This window comes from Neofelis nebulosa, chromosome 1 (genome assembly GCF_028018385.1).
Source record: "Neofelis nebulosa isolate mNeoNeb1 chromosome 1, mNeoNeb1.pri, whole genome shotgun sequence".
Taxonomy (NCBI): domain Eukaryota; kingdom Metazoa; phylum Chordata; class Mammalia; order Carnivora; family Felidae; genus Neofelis; species Neofelis nebulosa.
Genome location: NC_080782.1, coordinates 198,125,356 through 198,135,215, shown reverse-complemented (window position 1 = coordinate 198,135,215; position 9,860 = coordinate 198,125,356). Strand labels below are relative to the sequence as shown.

The 9,860-nt window shown below is 34.6% G+C and overlaps 1 non-coding gene across 1 annotated transcript; it reads right to left on the bottom strand.

Annotated features, from left to right (window-relative positions):
- Window positions 1–796: 796 nt before the first annotated feature.
- On the bottom strand, window positions 797–902 carry LOC131489711 (U6 spliceosomal RNA). Its single transcript, XR_009250687.1, has one exon. It is a non-coding gene; the product is annotated as a U6 spliceosomal RNA (small nuclear RNA).
- Between the last annotated feature and the right edge of the window lie 8,958 nt (window positions 903–9,860).

Genomic DNA, 9,860 nt, shown 5'->3' with positions numbered 1-9,860 from the left:
TTGAAACCCTCTCCTTTCTTCATTTTCCCTTTCTTGTTCAGACCCTTGTAGGTGCTTCCACTCTTTCTCTTTCTCTCCAGCTGCTTTCAGGAGTGCTTTTCCTGTACTCTCCCCCTGTACTCTCCCCCTGTACTCCTCCTCCTGTCCTCTCTCCACAAACAAAAACAGTTCCCTACCCTCCAGTGCTTCTCTCTCCCCCAGTTCACCTCTCCCTGCCACATAACTGCTGAGTTCTGTGGCTCAAATTATGCAGATTGTTGCACTAATCTTCAAATCAATTTTCTAGCTGTACAAAATGGTTTGCTGCTGATGTTGCATCTCAAGGATGAGAGAAGCAGAGAACTTCCACGCTGCTCTGCCATCTTGGTGTTAAAGTAAAACTTGTGAAAGATTTCAGTGTGGTTCTCAAAAGAAGAGAGGGAAACTTTGAAGGTTTCAAATAGTAGCCAATTCCACCTTAGAACCCCTCTGGTTGGGAGTCTCTCTGGAAATGTTTGCATTGGAAACAGATGGAGCTCAACACAAGAAACTGAAATCATGACTCTCGACCAAGCTTAACAAAGAGAAGTTAAATCATTCTCCCAGGGGAAGGGAGAATATGTATAATGTATATGCGGGTATCTGGAAGAAGAAAACTAAGTCACAGCATTCAAACAGCAGCATCTGAGGGTTTGGCTCTAAAATAGAACTAAAGCACACCAGGAGTTGTGCAAGATAAACTACATAGATATATGAAGAAAATGTTACAATTTCTATTTATCTTTATTTTTTAATGTTTATTTATTTTTGAAAGAGAAAAAGGATGAAACACTTCACAAATGACAGGCATGTTATTTTTGTGTAGGGGCCATGCTAATCTTTTCTGTATCATTCTGATTTTAGTCCACATGCTGCTGACGCAAGGACTCGACTTATCTTTAATTTTTATTTTAAAAATGATAATCCCTAAGGTGTTTAAGTTTTTCATGCATTAATTGACATGGGAAGCTTTCTCAGGTCTTATTTCATGTCTGTTGTGTTTATAATGGAAGGTTTGGAAGAGCAGGATTTCCACAATGAAGGAGCTATCCTCATGGGTTTGGTGTACTGCTCAACAGTCCATGTGTATTTCCATAATTAAATGGATTTGCTACTTAATCATCAACCAGTTTTAACTAAACTAACCCATACAAGATGGACAAGTGAGCTAAACAAGATGTCTACAAAATATGGATCGATGATAGTCCCAATGATTTAAGTACAGAAGGGCAACAAGGTTATAGCAGAGTTGGTTAGTTTATTGCTCAAAGCTCTCTTCGTCTGCCTCATTTTGAGGCAACACATTTGTGACATGACCATATCTAACAAGCTGTTCAAAATAATTCAAAGTTATCAGTTCAAAGGATTTGCAACTGAAAAGCAAATTGAAAAGTAGATTTACACCCACAGGTATTAGTAGCCTTGCCTTAAGTGTATATTTTCCCTTGAGATATTAATTATTGATAATATTAAGCCACTATTATTAGTGGCTCATATCAATGTAATTTTCTAAATATGTTAGTATAAAAGTTCATAGTATAAAAGTTCATATATATGCTCTATACATCAATAAATATACATATAATATATTGGAGGTATGTTATGTAAAAGTGTGGATACCAATTCAGAATATTTGGATTCAATTTACAAAAGCACAAAAGTTGTCATTTCCACACAAACCTTTTCAGTTCTTATTTGAGAAAGATTCAATAATGAAGGAGGAAAAAATCCTGGCAGTTTCCAAAGATAAAAAATAGATGTGAGTCCTCAAAGTAATTTCTTACAAAGTCATTAAAAACTATCAGAATAGATAACTGCATCATCTTGAAATTTAGTTCATTTGCAAATCTTCCTCTGGATGCTATGTGTCTATTTTTGCAGCCACACTGTATGGTAGTTAGAGAAAAAGAAGGATAGACTGATCAAATTCAAGATCACTTAGGTGTGGAATCCTAATTCATTTGGAATACATAGCCATGAGGTTCAGGGATGTTATAAGTCTCTAGGTTAGTGGCAAAGACTGGGTAAGGGATCATAGTCAAACTTGCAGAATTCTTTTGATTTGCACACTACTGGATTCCAAATGCTTTACAGATCATATCCTTAAAATAATTGACATTAATATCATTTCACCATTACTACCACCACCACCAAAAACAACAAACGGCTATGGGGTATTGTAAAATTTTTAAAGTAAAACAAACACAGGGCATATATCAGGTTTTAGACTAGGCCTTTCCAGTTTCAATCCTCATAATTTTCAACAATATCAGCAGAGCCTAAATTATTCTGCCAAGACCCAAGGGTCCTTCAGGCACTGTTCGGATGGTGGAGGCATTGAGTTTATTATAATTAACTTAATTAAACTCTCTGTTCATTTTTATAAGCAAAATTCTCTTTTATATTAGATTCTAATTTTCCATCACAAATGCTGAAATTAAGGATACTATCTGTTTCTGACAGTGTATAATAACTTAATTTTTGTAAGTACTACTCCTCCTGTAGATGCTATAAACAATCTCCTTGCAGGGATTAAATGAATGGATAAAGATAGATTTGTAAGGCACAAATTTCTTAACATTTAGAACCAAAATGAGAATTTAGAGACAACGATAAGAAATGCATGATGCATCAATTTCTAATGAGGTTTTTCAAGAAATTTAAATATCTCAGAAGAAAAAAGAGTCATTTCAATTGTTTATTTTTATCATAAAATAAAGCACACCTTACTAAAATTGCATTAATAAGTAAAATACCCTGTACTTGATACAGTACTTAGCTAACATATTCTGATTGCCACTCATAAAGAAATTATGAATATCTTATCTTCTATCTCTATTGATAGAATTTTTAGTTCAATTCAATTGTACAATAAAACTACAATAAAATGGGTAAGTGTTTGAAAATATCCTTGAAGATTACTCAACTTAGAAAAACATAAAATTCCTCATTTCCACACAAATATTTTGCAGGCTGCAAATGGATATTAAAACTTTATTTTAGAAATATTCAAGAACGTTAAAGAATACTGGCAGTTTTCAAAGATAAGGTATAGATTAAATCTTTGAAGCATGCTCTCACAAAGTCGTTAAAAGTAACAAAACAGGTGACTGTATCATCCTCAAATTCAGTTCTTTTGCAAATCTTCAATAAAATGTTTTTATATAAGTCTTTACGTTCTCTTTAAAAGTAATATCAGAGAAAACTATCTGCTTTTACTAGATTATCTTTTAGAATGGGAGACATAGAAAATCAGTAAATGAGGTTATATTACTAATTAGCATATTGTCTCCACTACCTATAGTACGCTACAAAAAAATGTGGCTTCCATTTTATCACATAGATGAAACAGTTATCTTTCAGGGTTTGAAATTTCTGTGATCTTTATGCTTAATAAGCTCAGTAAAAGGCATTCAAATTACATCACTTTTGTCTTGGAAGTTAAATTGGGAAATATTGCATTCTCTGAGATGATAAACTCTGCAGAAGATAAATTATCATGAGAAATAGTTTTAATTGATTTACCATAATAAAAGTTATGTGACTTTGAAGTGCAAATGACACATTAAAATGAATCTACAGTATGTTGATAATAAAGTGGCTTCTTTGTTAATGGAATTACTGACACCGCAGATGCTTTCAGGAGTGATGTCTTCTACTGTTAATCAAGAGACTTCAATGTAAAATGAATGTGCTGTTTATTTAAATGCCAACCCACCTTTCTCGCTCCTTGTTTCAGAGTAGTTCACTACTAAGGTCAGAGAAATGGAGATTCTGGTCATCATAGAGTCAGTAGTATTTCAGCTGCTGCACTTCTGCTTTTTGCCAAACATCTTGACCGCAATCCCAACTTCCCCCTGCGTATGTGAATCAGAAAGACTGTCAGAGAAGAGGCAAAGGACAAAGTCCGTGATGAAGTGCAAGATTAGATGTATCTATAAATATGGACATTAGTAAATTTTTTTCTCACATATAAACCTTAACAATACATGTTACAAAAGTTTCTAAACAAGAAGATTCAAAGGAAATTAGTGAATATTTTAGAATTTTTAAATTTTTCTTATGGTTTTTTAAAGTTTATTTATTTATTTTGAGAGAAAGAGAGCACACAAGTCAGGGAGGGGCAGAGAGAGAGAGAGAGAGAGAGAGAGGGAGAGAGAGAATCCCAAGGAGGCTCCACACTATCAGTGCAGAGCCTGATTGAACTCATGAACCGTTGAGATCATGAACTGAGCCAAAGTCAAGAGCCAGATGCTTAACAGACTGTGTCACTGAGGCACCCCTAGAATTTTTTTTTTTAAAGACAGGAATAAAGTATTTCAAATTTACTTGATACTTCATTAAAATAATTTTTGGTAAAGTAACCATGATAGGGGATTTTACTTGCACTTTGACCTCAGTTTGTACTTTCTAACTGATTAATTTCTTCTTTCCAGCTTATCTTTTAACTGAAGCAAAAGACTCCAAGGACAAAGCATCCCGTGATGGAAACCAAAACTACCACCTCAAGCAATAACGACTGCCCTGATGTCAGCAAGACCCTACTTGTTTGACCCCAAGAAAATGATGGACCTGACCTTTACTTCTCCCTGCATGGACCCACTTACCTTTGTCCCTTATAGTCCTTATATAAGCCCAGAAATATTTTCAGCACTTTGGAGACAGCTTTGGGATAGTAGTTCAGTGACTTCCTGATGTTGACCTCACTGAAACATACTCCTTTCTCATTTCACTATGGTTGTCTTCCTGCCTTTGGATTTTGTCAATAACAACTGGTGAAATTTGGTTTGGGACCCTCAGAGCCAGGCACTCTTGCACCGTTGGCCCAGATTACATTTCATAATCTCTGACTACTCTTCTCCAGTCACCTTCTACAAAAATTCATGTCAGTTTAGGTGTAGGAATAGTTTGAACACTGTACTTGTTTGGTTTATTTGCCAATCATTGTGTCAATCATACAACTGAAAATTATCAGTATATGATTCTACTTAACCAGGAACAGTATATAGAAAAAAAGTTTAGTACTCTCAACCTCTGTTTTGTAACTGAAAATTAAAATCTCCTGCCATTCTCATCTTCTAAGAATTGTGAATTGTGAATTGGCTGGAGAGATGTGGAATGAGATGAGACAGGAGCACAGAAGTACCTTATGGTTGTTTCAGTGCAAGGCTCACTGAATGTTACTGGAACAATATAGGATCCGCAAGATTAAACATCAGTTTACTTGCTCTGAGAAATTCTGAAGAGTCATGCAGTGATATAAAGATTATTATCAATAGGAATTATAAATGTGAGAGCTATAAAATCCAATAATGACACATTTAATAGCTATCAGTGACTGACATTCATGTGATCTTACATCTCAATAATTAACAAAAATTTTCTTATTTAATAAATTCTTTACACTAAATATAAAGCATTCACTCCCCCTATATTTTACAAAATGATAGTGAATTGCAAAATCCTGCTTTAAAGGCTCACATGCATAAAGAAGAAAAACTGTAAGTTTTGTAAGTAACACTGTTTCCTGAGAGAAAAATTTGACATACTATGTGCATAGATTCTAAGAGAAGCTGGGCTAAAAAATAGTAATGCTTATATAACAGTAAAATACCTATAAAGGAAAAACACTTCAAAAACATACTGTTTTAGAAGTGCTATGTAAAGACTAAGTAACCCTAGTTTTCTTAGAGCCATTTTCAAACCAGTAATATAATTTCTAGTAATACAGCATTTAACTAAAACAAATTTCAAAAGCAAATATTTGATATTTCAATTTAGAATTGTTTCTAAGGATTTTATTGTTTGATTTTTTTAAAAAACATACTGTTAATCTACTTTTTGGATGATTCTATCATCTAGATAGAATTTATTCTTTGAAGACTTATTATTTAATCCCGCAAAATACTGAGCTGTGGTTAAAATCGCAGAGGCAAACATCAGAAGTTTTCTAACGTGCATTCATTTACCAATTTGCACTACTCATGCATTCTTTATCCTTTCAACCTGGAAAGCTTCCATCTGATTTTTTTAGTGGCTGTTTAAACAAAAATAGATGTTTATCTCTTTAAAATTTTGCCAGGAAGCTGTCACTTTCCCATTTACTCAAGCGATGTTGTGACAGAATGTGTCAGCTTCTCACACAAATGAAAAGAGATATAGACCTGTATTTACTTTAGCTGAAAAATAAGTAGTCATCAATTCAGAGAAAAGTGTTTTCCCATCTGAAAAGATGAAGTAAATAGGAGTGGTTGAGAGAAGTAAGTATTTCCTAATACATAAAAAGGTAGATGTAAACCAAACATACAACCCTGATCCATTTTGGGTTCTCATCCTAGAAGTGGATAATCTCATGGTATGTTGAAGTTGGTACTTCCCTACACGTCTTTTGCAGTATATGATTTTGTTTTAAAAAAGATAAATGTTTATGCAGTTAACCTTCCCACATTCTCTCCTGTGTAAGCTACAAGCTGCAGAAATTTAAATGGAAATAAGAAAAAGTCATCTTTAAGAAATAGTTTTTGGAATCATATTAGATTCAAAACAAACATAATTGGTAGAGATTGGCCCCAAACTTTGTACTCTATTAGGATACTTGAATTGATAATAATGATCTCACTAGACAATGAACATTAAACCTATGTTTCACTATATATTATTATGAAAATATTTTATTATTATGAATTTCATAGAACCAAGTTTTATTAAAAATATTACTGAATGCATTGAAATGCATACTGACACTGAACAAAAAAATGGCAATGATAGGCTTTTGCTCAAAAGTGATTAGAGATGTGCAGTTAAACTGAAAGCCTCTTTAGATTACTTAACTACGGGATACTTAAATTCTCTGGCTCTGTTTTCCCATCTGTTAAAAGGGGCAAAATGAAACCTATTTAATAGGATTGTATACAAATTCTATGAATCTAAAAGGTATTTCTTTTATTTTTAAAAAAAATGTTTATTTATTTTGAGAGAGAGAGCACAGGCAAGTCAGAAAGGGGCAGAGACAGAGGGAGAGAGAGAATCCCAAACAGGCTCCGCATGGTTAGCACAGAACCCTAAGAGGAGGGGAGAGGGGCAGCATTCCATATCACCAACCAGGAGATCATGAACTGATCTGAAATGAAGAGTTAGATGCTTAACTGACTGAGCCACCCAGATGCCCCTAAAAGGCATTTCTCATTTGAATCTTGCTAAGTCATTTAGATTTTTCATTTCAATTGACAATTCAGTAATAGTTTAGAGGTACAACTTGAATATTTTAATTTGTCATTTTTCTTATCTAGGAAAGAAGAAAAGGGAAGAAAGGAAGGAAGGAAGGAAGGAAGGAAGGAAAGAAGGAAGGGATCCTTCCAGTTAATGCAGTGATCATTTTCCAAAGTGGCATATATGAATTTTAGGTATCCTTGAAAGTTATCTAAGGGATATTTGAGATTTCCATAAGTATATCTTACTTTCATGTTTTGATTTTAATATTAAACTGAAAATTAATGTTAGCATAAAATATTGTTAGCTGGAAAATTACTTAAATCTAAGCATTAGTAAATAATTTTTACATTCTTGTCTTTTTCTATTTAAAAATTTTTTTAATCTTTATTTTTGAGAGATAAAGAGACAGAGTGGCAGTGGGAGAGGAACAGGGAAAGAGGGAGACACAGAATCGAAGCAGGTTCCAGGATCCGAGCCTTCAGCACAGAACCCAATGAGGCGCTTGACCTCACGAACCATGAGATCACGGCCTGAGCCCAAGTCAGACGCTTACCCAACTGAGCCATCCAGGCACCCCAGCATTCCTGTCTTTATGTTCATGATCTCATTAGTACCATCTCATAATATTTTTCATGTTTGTTAATGAGAAAGTGACAGGAATATTTAATACATAAATACAAATTATTATAAAATGAAAGCAAAGTGATATCTTGATATGCAACAATAAAGTTCTGTAATGGTTAAAATAGAAGTGGTAAAATAATGCATTTAGAGTGAACACCTGGAATATAGTAGTACAGGCATGCCAAACTCCAAAGAATATGGCTATGGGAGTTATACCATATTTATAGTTTGAATGAGGTTTCAGTTTCAACCCTAAACACTTGTTTTTCAGTAAATTATTTTTTTCTAATTTTTATCTTTCTGTACTTTTGGTTGCATTTAAATTGCTTATTTATTTTGTTTCTATTTTCAATACATTTTTTATGCAGATGGTTCTAGAATGTTTCTAAAGAAAAATAATTTCCTGCCACCTCCCACACATTTTCTACCTCCTAGAGGCAATGAATTTCAACTATTATAGCTATTTCTTTTGGTATTTACCTCCGTGTCTCCTAAAATGTAAGTGTATTGTCTATTTTTTATTTCAAACTTGAATTTTTCTCCATTATCTTCCACTGAGTAAGGTGAGACTTTAGCTCTCCTTCATGTACCCTCACCTCAGCACCTCCCAGCCCTACAGTTGTCAGATATATCAAGTAAAACATAGGACAGCCTTACATTTGAATTTGACATGGAAAACTGAATATTTTTTAGTATAGAAATATTTTAAACCGTGTTTACTTACACACAAAAAAACTGCTGTTTGCCTGAAATTCAAATTTAACTGCGCATCCTGTATTTTACTTGGCAGCCCTCTTCCTCTCCAATCTTTCAATATCTTTATGTAAGCATTTGATGAGAGCATCAGTCATTGGGGACATGACTATGATCCTGTAAACTATTCACAGATGAGCCTTTATATTTACAATGATTATTGTAACCTTCCTGGCACAATCTTTTGTTTTCTTTGGAATCTTTCTCTTAAACTTGTTAATTTGTATAGATATTAAACCTAGTTTATAGCCAAAATTTTTCTTAATAGCCCAAATCTTCTCTTGGTTCCCTCACATGCCCCGAGTATTCCATAACTTTCTATTTTTTTTTTTACTGATTATTTTTGAGAGAGAGACAGAGAGAGAGAGAGAGAGAGAGAATGCGAGCAGGGGAGATGCAGAGAGAGAGGGAGACACAGAATCTGAAGCAGGTTCCAGGCTCTGAGCTGTCAGCACACAGCCCAACATGGGGCTCGAACTCATGGACCGCGAGATCATGACCTGAGCTGAAGTTGGACACTTAACCAACTGAGCCACCCAGGTGCCCTTTAAAAATTTTTTTTAATGTTTATCTTTGAGACAATCACTTTCTGTTTCTTAGAAATGTTTCTTCTTTGCTACTTTGGATGCATAGCATAAACACAGATGCTTCCTTCATTATCACTCTGGGCTTTTATGAATTTTCTTAGATTTTGCCACTTTCTTTAGATTCCCTTTTTCCTAGATAAACTCTCATGGTACATTTTTATTTAAATTAAATTAATTAATTAATTGGGGCGCCTGGGTGGCGCAGTCGGTTAAGCGTCCGACTTCAGCCAGGTCACGATCTCGCGGTCCGTGAGTTCGAGCCCCGCGTCAGGCTCTGGGCTGATGGCTCGGAGCCTGGAGCCTGTTTCCGATTCTGTGTCTCCCTCTCTCTCTGCCCCTCCCCCGTTCATGCTCTGTCTCTCTCTGTCCCAAAAATAAATAAAAAAACGTTGAAAAAAAAATTAATTAATTAATTAATTTGTCCCGGAATCACTCCAATTTAGGGAAGAATCTGTACTAGAAGCTTTCTGAATAGGGTACACGCGATGCCCAACTTTTATGATCTTGCACGTCTGAAAATGTTATTGTGATAACCTTACATTTAATAAATAAACCACCCTGTTGTACAACTATAGGCTTGAAATATTTTAACTATGAACTATGAAGGCCTTCCTTCATAGCAGGAACCAGAGAAGAATGTACTCCTTAGAGACAAAGCTTGAGTTG